The sequence below is a fragment of the Bos indicus x Bos taurus genome, chromosome 21 (assembly GCF_003369695.1).
Source record: "Bos indicus x Bos taurus breed Angus x Brahman F1 hybrid chromosome 21, Bos_hybrid_MaternalHap_v2.0, whole genome shotgun sequence".
Lineage (NCBI taxonomy): Eukaryota > Metazoa > Chordata > Mammalia > Artiodactyla > Bovidae > Bos > Bos indicus x Bos taurus.
Genome location: NC_040096.1, coordinates 39252403 through 39267418, shown reverse-complemented (window position 1 = coordinate 39267418; position 15016 = coordinate 39252403).

Sequence of the window (15016 nt, the reverse complement as noted above, 5' to 3'; positions counted from 1 at the left end):
TACCACTAGTGCCACCTGAAAAGCCCATCAACAATATTTACTAAGCTTTAATGATGAAACAGAACACTATATCAGGTTTTATATGGAAATAGTAAAAAAAAAAAAAAAAAAGAAGAGTGTAGGATATGGGATTCCTCTCCACAGAGCATTTTAGTATATCCTGGAAAATTAGGGCATTCGTCAAGAAGACTTGAACACTTTTATTAACCAGTGTTGCATAAGTACCATGAAAATGCCAAGTGAAGGCATGGTCATAATCAAGTGGGATTCATCATGGAAACAATTGGTTTTAAGCTTGGTTTTAAAGTAATTAAGAATTGTTGAATGGAAAAGGGGAGAGAATTATAAGCTCACCAGAAGAGAAGTAAATGTCATTCAACAAGCACTGAATGCTGTCTATGTGCAAGGAAGGCACTATCCTCTGAACTTCACTGATGTGTGAAAGACTCAAAGGCATGCCTGCGCTCATGATCTCTCCAACTAGGGATGGAGATATAGAGACAGAGACTGACAACAATGGCATGGGCCAAGGCTCAGGAACAGAGCCATATCTAAAATTTTTAGAGAACCAAAAAACTTTTGTTTGTGCTAAAGATTCCATGCAGAAGAAGGGAAATGAATTAGTTTATGAGAAAAGCTGGAGTGGGTCATCAGTTGGCAGATGATCTTGAAAGCACATGCATCAGCTAGGAACAGTTTCAGTCCTGAGAGCTGTGAATCAAACTCCAAAATGCCATCAATGTTCCAGGTTCCTTCTTTCTTTTGGCTTAATGATTCATAGTGTGAAACTCAACTGAGAAATGGAAGCATCGTGAGCCTGAACTTCCCTCTCACATGCACCCATGTGGGCGCACACACACACACATTCTCCATCTTAGTTACCTGGGACCCCATGCACCCAAACTACAAATATAGGAATCATCTTTTCTCCCCTTCCTCACCACTTGTAGCAATTCCTATAAGCATTACATCCAAAATACTCCTTACATTTAGCCATTATTTATTACCGTCTTCACTAATACCACCCTAATTCAAACTTCTGTAACTGGATGGAATTATTACAATAGTCATTTCCCAGATCTCCTTGAACTCTTATCCCTCACCTTATAGTCTCCTCTGATAACCAGAGTGATTTTCTAAAGAATATGTATCAGATTATTCTGCTCACAGCTTTAAAACTGCTCACAAACGTTCCATTGCAATTAGAATTAAAACTTCAGATTCTGTATCGTGACCTGCCTATGTGGCCATAAATGATCCAACCCCTCAGCACTCTGCCACTCATTCTCTCCACATTGACACACTCCTTGTACTTTACATACTTTCCTTTTTCTTTTTTTAATTAATTAATTTGACTGTGCTGAGTCTTCATTGCTGCATGTCGGCTTTCTCTAGTTGTGGTGAGCAGTGGCTACTCTCTAGTTATTGTGTGCAGCAACTACTCTCTGTGGTGTGTGGGCTTCTCGTTGCAGTGACTTCTTTTGTGAAGAACAGGCTTTAAACGCATGGGCTTCAATAGTTTCAGAGCATGGGCTCAGTAGCTGTGACTCGGTGGCATGTGAAATCTTCCTGAACCAGTGATCAAAACCATGTTCCTTGTATTGCAAGGCAGATTCTTAAACACTGGACCACCAGGGATGCCCTCTTATTTTCTTATATTTCATATACTTACACTTTGTAAACTTTCTGTAGAACACATTAAGATCATTCCTTCTTGAATGTTTATAATGACTGTTTGTCCTTCCTATAATACTCTTCCCTCTGCTGCTGCTACTGCTAAGTCGCTTCAGTCCTGTCCGACTCTGTGCGACCCCATAGACGGCAGCCCACCAGACTCCCCCGTCCCTGGGATTCTCCAGGCAAGAACACCGGAGTGGGTTGCCATGTCCATCTCCAATGCATTAAAGTGAAAAGTGAAAGTGAAGTCGCACAGTTGTGTCTGACTCTTAGCGACCCCATGGACTGCAGCCTACCAGGCTCCTCCATCCATGGGATTTTCCAGGCAAGAGTACTGGAGTGGGGTGCCATTGCCTTCTCCGACTCTTCCCTCTAGGTAGTTGCATTCATATATGTAGCTTCTTACAGTCTTCCCTCACAGCTCAGTTGGTAAAGAATCCACCTGCTACACAGGAGACATAGGTTCGATCCCTGGGTTGGAAGATTCCCTGGAGAAGGGAAAGGCTACCCACTCCAGTATTCTGGTCTGGGGAATTTCATGAACTGTATAGTCCATGGGGTTGCAAAGTTGGATATGACTGAGCAACTTTCACTTTCATATAGCGCCTTATTTTTCAGGTCTTAGAGGCCTTCAGAGTTCAGTCTATCTAAAGTGGTCTCCTTTTACCTAGGTACCATCCATGTTCTGTATTTTTCTTTGTAACTTTCACTCTGTAAAATATGTATCTCTGTATATATTGTGTATTGTCTGTCCAGTAGAACATAAGCTCCATTAGGCAGGCATATTAACAGTCATGTGTGTTCTTGTTTCTCAGCAGGTACAGCAGCTCCTTCTTCAAAACAGGCCCTAAGTAAATACTTGTGGGATAAATAAAGGCTTACTAGAATGGCTTTGATTACTAGAATGGCTTTGGAAGATGTCCACATCATTGTCATTGAAATGAGGTAAGTTTGATCTTACCAAACCAAGGAGAAATATTAACACTATTTTTTTTTTTGCAGTAGGAAAAGTAATACTATAGGAGGAAAAAAAAAATTAGTTACAGAATGTCCTGGGACATTCTTCCTCAGTACACAGCAGGCAAAGGAACAAGGCTATTCAGATTTGGAACTGAACTGAAAAAAGAATAACAGGATCAGTGACTATAGACTCTAGTAGACGGACTATACAACCCATTTTACTCAGTCACAATTTACATCTATTGTCTCAACTTAATTATGAACCATGCTCCCTTTTCATTCTCAAACAAATGTTCCTTGGATGAAAAATTATATGATCAACCGAAGTTTAGGATGCTAAAGATTACCCCTGGAGTTTCTACAAGCCAATGAAGTTTAAATGGAGATTCTTCGGTAGTTTTGGACCGTGTTACTTGCTCCTCTGAAGTGCAGAACATCTCAGAATGTTTTCCAAAGGCATAGGCCTCAAAGGGATCAACATGGACTTTTCCACCAGCTGCTTCAGTGACTGTGCAATAAGCAATCATCCAGGGAACTCAGCCTGAGCTCCTGCGAAAGTATTTGGCAAAAAGGAATTAACACTGCTACTTCTGATGCAAGAACAGCAAGTACTTCCCTGAATCATCAAGTCAAACCAAAGATGGAAGGAGTCCCAGAATGCCAGCTGGGCTAGGTTCCTACTTTAGTAAGCTAAATACAAAAGCTCCATCAGGTCTCAAATGGCATTCGCTTAACATTCAGGTAAAATGGGCCATGGGAAGAGTACACAACATGAGCAAACCATAAAACTATGTGGCAGCTATTTTATTGGATTTGCAGATATGGGTCTAATACTTTTTTATTCAATTTTCTGTCGACTTCTTCCAGCTCTGAGTTTAGAAAGAAATTTTTAAAAGCATATATAACAAGTTTTCTCTGATAAACTCTGTTACAATTTTTGTCATTAGCAGAATTAGCATAGTAGTTAACAAGCACAGATACTTGCTTGGAAGTTTATGTAAGTTATATCAATTAATCTCTATACAAGCATACTCCAGAGATACTGTTAATTCAACTCTAGATCAATGCAATAAAGCAAATATCAAAATAAAAGCGAATCACATGAATTTTTTTGGTTTCCTGGTGCCTATGAGACTTATATGCACACGATACTGTAGTCTATTGAGTGTCAAATGGCAGTATGTCTAAAAATGGAATGGAGGTATGTGCTAAGTCACCTTAGTCATGTCCAACTCTTTGTGACCCTATGGACTATAGCCCACAAGGCTCCTCTGTCCACGGGATTCTCGAGGCAAGAATACTGGAGTGGATTGACATTTCCTTCTCCATGGGATCTTCCCAAACCAGGGATTGAACCTGCATCTCTTATGTCTCCTGCTTTGGCAGGCAGGTTCTTTACTACTTCACTACTTTATTGCTAAAAAATGCCAACCATAATCTGAGCCTTCAGGGAGTCATAACCTTTGTGCTGGTAGAGGGCCTTGCTTCTATGCTCATAGCTGCTGAGTGAGCAGGGTAGTGGCTGCTGAACATTGGGGTGGTTGTGGCAAGTTCTTTTGTAATTTATATTGGAGCAGAGTTGATTTACAATGTTGTATTAGTGTCTTCTGTACAGCAAAATGAATCAATTATACAGATCCATGTATCCACTTTTTTTCAGATTTTTTAGATTCTGTTCCCGTGTTCTATTCCCATTACAGAGTACTCTGTAAGGACCTATATGGGAACAGAATCTGAAAAAAAGTGGACACATGGATCTGTGTAACTGATTCACTTTGCTGTATAGAAGAAACTAACGGTGTGCTCTACAGTAGGTTCTTACTAGTTATGTGTTTTATATATAGTAGTGTGTGTATGTCAATCCCAATCTCCCAGGTTATCCCTCCCTGCCACCGACAATTTCTTAAACTAAGAAAACAATGAAGTGTGCTGTATCGATTTACCCTTCCTCTCATGAACAATTTCTCTGTAGTACTCAGTGCCATTTGATAGCATTTTACTCACAGTAGAACTTCTTTCAAAATTGGAGCCAATCTCTCAAACCTTGCTTCTACTTTATCGAGTAAGTTAGTTTATTTACTATTCTAAATTGCTCGCTATCATTCCAACAACTATCATAGTATCTTCACCAAAAGTAGATTCTCTCTCAAGAAATCACTTTCTTTCTTCATCCATAAGTAACAAGTCCTCATCTATTAAAGTTTTATTATGAGATTGCAGTTAATTCAGTCACATCTTCAGACTTCAGTTCTAACTCTCTTTCTCTTGCTATTTCCATCACATCTACAGTTACCTCCACTGAAGGCTTGAATCCTTCCAAGTCATTCATAAGGGTTTGAATCAACTTCTTCCAAACTCTTGTTAATGTTGATATTTTGACCTCTTCCCATGAATTATGAATGTTCTTAATATTATGCAAAAATCCTTTCCAGAAGGTCTTCAGTTTACTTTGCCCAGATCTATCAGAGGAATCAGTCTGTGACAATTATGGCCTTATAAAATGTATTTCTCAAATAGTAAGACTTGAAAGTCAAAATTAATCCTTGATCCACGAGCTGCAGTGTAAATGTTTTTAGCAGGCATAAAAAATATTGATTTCATTGTATATCTGCATCAACACTCTTGAGTGACCAGGAGCATTGTCAATGAGCAATGATATTTTGAAAGGAATCATAGTAGACTTAGCATAATTCTTAAAGGGCCTAGGACCTGGGGAAAGGTAAGTAAGCTTTGGCTTCAACTTAAACTCACCAGCTCCATTAGCCCCTAACAAGTGATTCAGCTTATCCTTTGAACTTTTGAAGCAGGGATTGACTTCCCTCTAGTTATGAAAGTCCTTGATGGCATCTTCTCCCAATAGAAGACTGTCTCATCTACATTGAAAACCTGTTGTTTCATGCCAAAGGCACATGAAAAAATACACAACATCACTAATCCTCATGGAAATACAAATCAAAATCATACGTAGATATTACCTAATAGCTAAAAGAATGGCCATTACCAAAAACATAGCAAATAACAAGTGTCGGCGAGGTTATGGAGAAAAGAGAACACTTGGGCACTATTAGTGGCAATGTAAATTGGTGCAGCCACTGTGGAAAACAATATGGAAATTCCTCAAAAAATTAAAAATAGAACTACCATATAATCCAGAAATTCCACTTCTGGGTACTTATCTAAAAAATAATGATAGTAGTAATTAGAAAAGATATATGTACCCGTATGCTCCACAAGGAATACTATTTACAACTGGCAAAATATGAAAGTAACTCAAGTGCCTATTGGCAAATAAATGGAAAAACAAAATGTGGTATACATAGACAATGAAATGTTGGGCATAAAAAAGAATGAAATCTTGCTACTTGCAACAATATGGATGGACCTAGAGGCTATTATGCTAGATGAAATAAGTCAAAGAAAGAAAGACAAATACTGTATGATTTCATTATATGTGGAATCCAAAAAGCAAAATAAATGAATAAACATAACAAAACAGAAACAGAGTAATAGGTACAGAGGACAAACAGGTGGTTGCCAGAGGAGAGGGGAATACAAGGAGGAAGCAAATGGGTGATGGAGATTAACAGGCACAAACTTCCCATTGCAAAATAAGTAAGTCACAGGTATGAAATGTACAGTATGTGTAATATAGTCAATAAACATGCAATATTTTTCTTTGGTGACATAGTGCAACTAGCCTTCTGTGGTGACCATTTTTAAATGTATAAAAATATCAAAATAGACTATTTTGTAACAAAAATTAATATAGTGTTGTAGATCAACTGTATTTTAAAAACAAACAAACTCATAGAAAAAGAAATTATATTTCTAGTTACCAGATATACGGGGTGGGAAAGGAGGAATTAGATAAAGACAGTCAAAGAAATAAAGATAAATAAATCTTAGGTATATAGTGTACAACATGATAAATATAATTAACACTGTTGTATGTTATGTATGAGAGTTGTTAGAGTAAATCCTAAGAATTCTCATCACAAAAAATTTTTTTTTATATTTCTTTAATTTTGTATCTATATGAGATGATCAATGTTCACTAAACATATTGTGGTAAAAAAATATTGTGGTAATCATTTCATGATATATCTAATTGAATCATGCTGTACACCTTAAACATATTTCATGTATGTCAATCATATCTCAGTAAAACTGGAAGAAAAAAGTACTACATATGTAAAAGTAAATCTGTTGTTCAGTATGGCCACTTTCTTTTTTGATGAAGTATAGTTGCATTACAATGTTGTGTTTGCTTCAGATGTATAGCAAAGTGATTGTTATACATATATAGGAATAGGTGTTATATACATATATGTTAAGCTGTATGTTATATGTTATACATATATAGTATGGGGGTTCCTTACAAAAGTAAAGATAGAGCTACCACATGATCTACACTGCTGGGTGTATATATAGATAGATAGATAGATATGAAAGAAAACGCTAATTTGAAAATCTACATGCATCCCAACATTCATAGCAGCATTATTTACAATGCTCCCCGCCTTGAGTTGCCTTTTGGCAACCATAAGTTTGCTTTCTATGTCTATGAGTTTGTTTCTATTTTGTGTATAGATTCATTTGTGTTAGTTTTTAGATTCCACATATAAATGACGTTGTATAGTACTTGTTTTTGACTTTCATTCGTATGATATTCTCTAGGTCCATCCACATTGCCACAAATGGCAATATTTCATTCTTTTTATGACTGAGTAACATTTCATGTCTATGTATACCACATCTTCTTTATCCATGCATCTGTTGGACACTCAGATGCCTTTCATTATAAATAATGCTGCTATGAACATTGGGATGCATGCATCTTTTCGAATTAGTTTTTTCTTTTGTCATATATATATATATATATATATATATATATATATATATGTATATATGTATGTATATAAATACATATCTGCTTCCTTTGCTGAAGATGAATTGACCATAGGTATGGGTTCTGACCAGACCTCATCTCCACATCCTCCTACCCATTTGTTCTTTAGATCTTTAGTTTTGAAAAGCCTTTCCTGCAAGTATTCAGGTTGCTCTCAGAGATAGTTGCTCTATAAGTAGTTACAATTTTGGAGTGCTCAAACAAGGAAGTATGCTCAGAATCTTCCCACTCTGCCATCTTGATCCTGTCTCCTGTTTCATGTGTTAGTACACAGTGCCCACAGTTAGGAGGAGACTAGGGTAGGTCTTGAGCTGGAATTAGGGGGCATCTGAAGCTCTGTACTTCGGGAGTGGCTTTTCTGTAAGCTTGAAAATGTTCTTTTAAAAAAGTAAATATGCACCTGGTTATGTATGTTCATAAAAAAATTATGGTGGCTGAGACAGTGAATGTGAATATAATCATATTGCAGAATTTGTTAGAAGATTTGGTGAAGATCTCAGGTGACTTGAGCTTGAATAACTCATTTTATATATACGTACGTATATATACACATATACATAGAGAGAGACAGAGAGAAGGAGAAAATTACAAAATTCTCCTCAAGATAATCAAAGATGACAAGTGAAATGTTGAAGATAGGCCAAGCACAAGAGAATCTCAATAATAGTGTCTGAGTATAACCTTGGAATCATGCAGGTATGACCGTTGACTTCTACACCTATCATGTGTAATTAGGCACAAAATCCCATCCAGGCTTTCTCAGTTTGCCTCTCCTCTTGAGTCTCACTGCCATCTCCTCTTCAAATTTCAGGTGGACTAAAGCCTTTGAGCTCAGTGGTTCACAACACTTGTGGCAGAATTGAATCGTTGATTCAGTGATGTGCCCACACAACAGTATTTTTAAAGTTCCCAAGGTAATTCCAGTGTGCATCTGGAGTTGAGAAACAATGTTTTAATTAAATTCTCTATCTCTAATCTCTCTTCTTAACCCTTCTTTAACAATACTGATATGTCTTTGTAGTGGGCAGATTTTTAAGTACAATTATTCTGTTTAAAACACTTCCATTAGCTTTCCATAGCCAGAAAAATTCCAGATTCCTTAGAATTGCATTTAAAGTCCTTCAAGCCTCTGAATATAATCAACATTTTTAGTTTCGTACGTCCTCATATACAGTCTTAAGTTCAATGAGACTAGAGCATTCATCATTGCTGAAACATGCCATTTATTTTCATGCCTAGCCTGTACCATTGATTCTCACACTTTGGTGAGCATAAGTAGAGTATGGGAAAGAGCTTATGAAAAATGAACATTTCAAAGGAAAAAAGTTAAAGTGCACATTTCAACAAAACAGAAACGGTCTCATACATAGAAATAATTGGTGGTTGCCAGAGAGGAGGGGGAGCCTGGTGGGCTGCCATCTATGGGGTTGCACAGATTCAGACATGACTGAAGCGACTTAGCAGCAGCAGCAGCAGCAGAGAGGAGGGGTTCAGGGGAAGGGAGAAAATAGGCGAAGGAGATTGAGGCACACACCTCCAATCATAAGATAAATGTCACAAGGATACAATGTACAGCATAGGGAATAAAGTCAATAATATTGGCAATTTTGTGTGGTGACAGATGGTAACTGGCTTTACTGTGGTGATTATTTGATAATGATAAAAATATTGAATCACTATGTTGTACACCTGAAACTAATATAATATTGTAAGTCAAGAATAACTCAATAATGAAAAATGGCAAAAATTCAATGAAATAATATAAAACTGGGGTACAACGTGGGACATCTGGTCTCATCCTGATTTAATAAAGTATTTGTGTTCTGTTTTTAAAAATTAAATAATGAAAAATACAAATGTACATTTCAAGTCAATGTACTGCATTATGACCCAAAATAGTCCAAAGGATCTTCCTGGTAGAGAACAACCGAAAATTTGATAGAACAGGTTTCTATACATCGCTGAAGTCACAGGAGGTAAGGGAAATGCTAAAGGCATCCCCTACAGCGGGGCAATATCTGTTTGCTGAACTTTATTCCGTGACCCCTATCTTGGTTCTCCGCTTTTCCTCATTAAGTTGTTCTCAACATCTGTGAGTCTGTTTCATTTTTGTTTCTGTTTCATTAGTTAGTTTTATATTTTAGATTCTACATATGAGTGATATCGTATAGTATTTGTCTTTTCTGTCTGACTTATTTTACTTAACATAATATTCTCAAGCCTGTCCGTGTTGTTGCAAATGGCAAAATTTCATTCTTTGCCATGGCTGAGTGGTATTTCATTTTTTATATGTACCACATTTTCTTAATCCAATCATCTGTTGATGGACACTTGGGTTGCTTCCGTGTCTTGCCTGTTGTAAATAGTGTTGCTATGAACACTGGAGAGAGCATATCTTTTTAAATTTGTGTCTTCCTCTTTTCCAGATACATACCCAGAAGTAAAATTGCTGGATCACATGATAGTTCTATTCTTAGTATTTAAGAAGGCTTCATACTGTTTTCCATAGTAGATACACCAATTTGCATTCCCACCAATAGTGTAGAAGGGTTCCCTTTTCTCCATATCCTTGCCAATGTTTTTTTTGTGTTGTTTTTAATGATAGCCTCTCTCACAGGTGCAAGGTGCTTATCTCATTGTGGTTTTAATTTGCATTTGTTCTGATGATAATGATGTTGAGCATCTTTTCATGTGCCCATTGGCCATCTGCATGCCTTCTTTGGAAAAAAATGTCTATTCAGTTCTTCTTGCCATTTTTAATCAGTATTGTTTGGGTTTTTTTTTTTTATATTGAGTTATATGAGCTGTTTTTATGTTTTGGATATTAACACCTTACGGGCCATGTCATTTGCAAATATTTTCCCCCAGTTAGTAGGTCATCTTTTTATCTTATTGATGGTTTCCTTAACTGTGCAAAAGGTTTAAGTTTAATTAGTACCCATTTGTTTATTTTTGCTCTTATTTATTTTACCTTGAGATACTGATTTAAGAAAAATATTGCTACAGTTTATATGAGTGTTCTGCCTATGTTCTCTTTTAGGTGTTTTTAATGATCTCAGGTCTTACATTTTTAATGATCTCAGGTCTTACATTACACTTACCTAGAGCCAGACATCCTGTTATGCAAAGTCAAGTGGGCCTTAGAAAGCATCACTATGAACAAACCTAGTGGAGGTGATGGAATTCCAGTTGAGCTATTTCAATCCTAAAAGATGATGCTGTGAAAGTGCTGCACTCAATATGCCAGCAAATTTGGAAAACTCAGCAGTGGCCACAGGACTGGAAAAGGTCAGTTTTCATTTCAATCCCAAAGAAAGGCAATGCTCAAACTACCACACAATTGTACTCATCTCACATGCTATAAAGTAATGCTCAAAATTCTCCAAGCCAGGCTTCAACAGTACATGAACCATCAACTTCCAGATGTGTAAGAAACTAATACAATTTTTTAAAGTTTAAAAATAAAATAAAATTGTAGTTGGAAAAAAAAATAAAGTACAAAGCATAATGATTTGAAAAAAAAAAAAAAAGGCAGAGGAACAAGAGATCAAAAGGCCAATGTCGTTGGATCATCAAAAATGCAAGAGGGTTCCAGAAAACATCTCTTTCTGCTTTATTGACTATGCCAAAGCCTTTGACTGTGTGGATCACAACAAACTGGAAAATTCTTCAAGAGATGGGAATACCAGACCACCGGACCTGCCTCTTGAGAAATCTGTATGCTGGTCAAGAAGCAACAGTTAGAACTGGACATGGAACAACAGACTGGCTCCAAATAGTGAAAGAAATACATCAAGGCTGTATATTGTCACCTTGCTTATTTAACTTATATGCAGAGTACATCATGAGAAATGCTGGACTGGATGAAGCATAAACTGAAATCAAGATTGCCGGGAGAAATACCAATAACCTCAGATATGCAGATAACACCACCCTTATGGCAGAAAGCAAAGAATGATTAAAGAGCCTCCTGATGAAAGTGAAAGAGGAGAGTGAAAAAGTTGGCTTAAAGCTTGACATTCAGAAAACTAAGATCATGGCATCTTGTCCTATCACTTCATAGCAAATATATGGGGAAACAGTGGAAACAGTGAGAGACTTTATTATGGGGGGCTCCAAAATCACTGCAGATGGTGACTGCAGCTGTGAAAGAAAGGTTATGACAAACCTAGACAGCTTATTGAAAAGCAGAGACACTACTTTGCCAACAAAGGTCTGTCTAGTCAAAGCTGTGGTTTTTCCAGTGGTCATGTATGGATATGAGAGGTGGACTATAAAGAAAGCTGAGCACTGAAGAATTGATGCTTTTGAACTGTGGTGTTGGAGAAGACTCTTGAGAGTCCCTTGGACAGCAAGGAGATCCAACCAGCCCATCCTAAAGGAAATCGGTACTGAATATTCATTGGAAGGACTGATGCCGAAGCTGAAACTCCAATATTTTGACCACCTGATGCAAAGAATTGACTCATTTGAAAAGACCCTGATGCTGGGAAAGATTGAAAGTGGGAGAAGAAGGGGACAACAGAGGATGAGATGGCTGGATGGCATCACTGACTTAGTGGCCATGAGTTTGAGTAAACTCTGGGAGTAGATGATGGACAGGGAGGCCTTGTGTGCTGCAGTCTGCGGGGTTGCGAAGAGTCTGACACAACTGCACGACTGACGTGAACTGAACCGAATGATGTCAGGTCTTACAATTAGATGTTTAGTACTCCAGACCTCACTCAAAGTTGGCAGCCTTTTGTGTCATCCAGTATATAGACCAGAGGATTATTCCAATATATAGAGAGAGAATTTATTGCCTGCAGAACCAAAGAACCAAAGTAGGTGATTTAATTTTTGTTAAGGGGGACAAGATTAAGGAATTTTTCTTCTTGGAGGGGAGCTGTGGCTTTCTCCTGGCTACTGTTTACCTGAAATCTTCACTGGCATAGTCCCTGAGTCTTCTTGGTGTTTATATCTCACCCTCTGGAACATAAGTGTCGCACCAAAGTCTCTTGTTATTAGCCATCTCTTGTTTGTCTGGACCAGTCAGCATGATGTGTTGACATAATTTTTCAACCAGATGTTCTGTGAGATGTCAATGCAGTCCAGATATTTTTTGGCAATATGATGACAGTGGGTTAGAGAATTAATATAGCACTGAGTCAATACTGTAAATTAATATTTTTGTCCATAACATGTGAATGCAAACTGTATATGATTTTCTTTGCAAATTAGAAGAGCAAAAGATGCATTTACTAAATTTTTAACCACATACCGTATGTCTGAGGCATTGTTCATGTGTTCTGACAATGATACCAACTCCAGCACAGTATCTGAAATCATCTGCAGTCATTCTCCAGCATCCATCCAGTCACCATAAGACCAACCTGACTAACTAAATAGGTACTGATAGGGGCAACCACACCTGCATCCCTTAGGTCTTTAAATATTGTATTAATCTCCACCATCTATCATAAAGTATTATACCATTTTTAATTTACTATCTTGATGGGGAGGACTGGAGGGCATGGAATGTTTCAGAGGTTTTCACTTGGACTTCTCTGCTTCTACAGCACTTGCCCCAAAGGCCAAAGAACAAATACGGTGGTTACTCCAACTGCAAGTATATCAATTCAAATTATACATTCAGACACTCAGAAAATGAGTACTCGATGGATCCACAATCATAGTGGAGACACTCTGCTGCTACTGCTAAGTCACTTCAGTCGTGTCCGACTCTGTGTGACCCCATAGACGGAAGCCCACCAGGCTCCGCCATCCCTGGGATTCTCCAGGCAAGAACACTGGAGTGAGTTGCCATTTCCTTCTCCAATGCATGAAAGTGAAAAGTGAAAGTGAAGTCACTCAGTCGTGTCCGACTCTTCACGACCGCATGGACTGCAGCCTACCAGGCTCCTCCATCCATGGGATTTTCCAGGCAAGAGTACTGGAGTGGGGTGCCATTGCCTTCTGAGCTGGCCTCTAAGCCAGGATTCCATTTATTACATACTTCCCTTAAGTCTCCATTCTAAAAGGGGAATGTTGATGAAAACTTAAATTTCCACATACAGATGTCAACACAAACTCTGGGTCTAATATTCCTCAAAATTAAAAGAGGTCTGCTTGTCCCCCTTTCTCTGTATAGTCATTTATGCACATTGCTAGAATTCCTTCCTCAGTGGAAGACAACAGAATCTAGTTTCTACAATGTATCAGCCACAATATGAAACATATTTTTAAAATAGTAGATATTTTTTTGCAACTTTAATGCCTGTTTTATTGAGATATTTGTGATTGTAGCTTTTTATTGAGTTGTAGTTAACATACAATATGTTAGTTCCAGGTGTCCAACTTAGTGATTCAATACTTTTAGATATAATGCAGTGAATACCTCAATAAGACCAGTTACCATCCATCACCATACAAAGTTTTTACAATATTATTGACTGTATTCCCTCTACATGAACTGCATCACTGAGACTTATTTTATAGCTAAAGGTTGGTGTCTCTTAATCTCCATCTATTTAAGTAGGTATTTTTTAAATGGTCAAAGTGAATGACGAAACTAGTCAATAGAAAAGTGTTAGTTGCTCAATTGTGTCCAACTCTTTGCAACCCCATGGACTGTAGCCTGCCAGGCTCCTCTGTCTAAGGAATTCTTCAGGCAAGAATACTGGAGTGAGTAGCCATTTTCTTCTCCAAGGAATCTTCCCAACCTATAGATTGAACCTGGATCTCCTGCATTGTAGGTGGATTCTTTACCATCTGAGCCACCAGGGAAGCCCAGTCAATAGAACCAGAGTACAAAATGAATCAAACACTGGAATCAGTAAACAATGATTTTGAAGCAGCTATTGTTAATCAGTCCACGAATTTAAAGGAAAATTTGGTTATAAGTGAACGGATGGAGAATCTCAGCTGAAAAATAGAAACTATGAGAAATGAGAATTCCAAAACTGAACAGTACAGTCTGAAATTAAAAATCCCCTGTGTGGAGTCAAAGATTGTAGGTGGCAAAAGAGAGTTTTACTGAACTTTAAGACAAAGCAATAGTAATTATTTCCATCTTAATTGGTGCTTGTGTCCTAAAAGATATTTTTTCTCTGTCATGTAAGCTTTGAAGCCAACAGAGTATTGAAAAAAACACAGAAGCAGTTATTTTACACATGCCTACATAAACACACACACATACAAACATACACTCAAAGAGTCAAAATATATGTTTTATTATTAAAATTAAAACTTAGGTCTGTTGAGTTCATTCATTTCTGTTTATTTTTTCTAAATAAGAGTATCTTAGGATATATATATATATAGCTATAGTTATGGCTGATACACATTGTTGTATGGCAGGAACTAACAGAACATTATAAAGCAATTATCCCCCAGTTTTAAATAAAATAACATCTTATAATGTAGAAAATGTTTTTTCAATGTATTAATAGGTAAAATGCACACAAAAATGCAGAAAATACAGATAAGTAA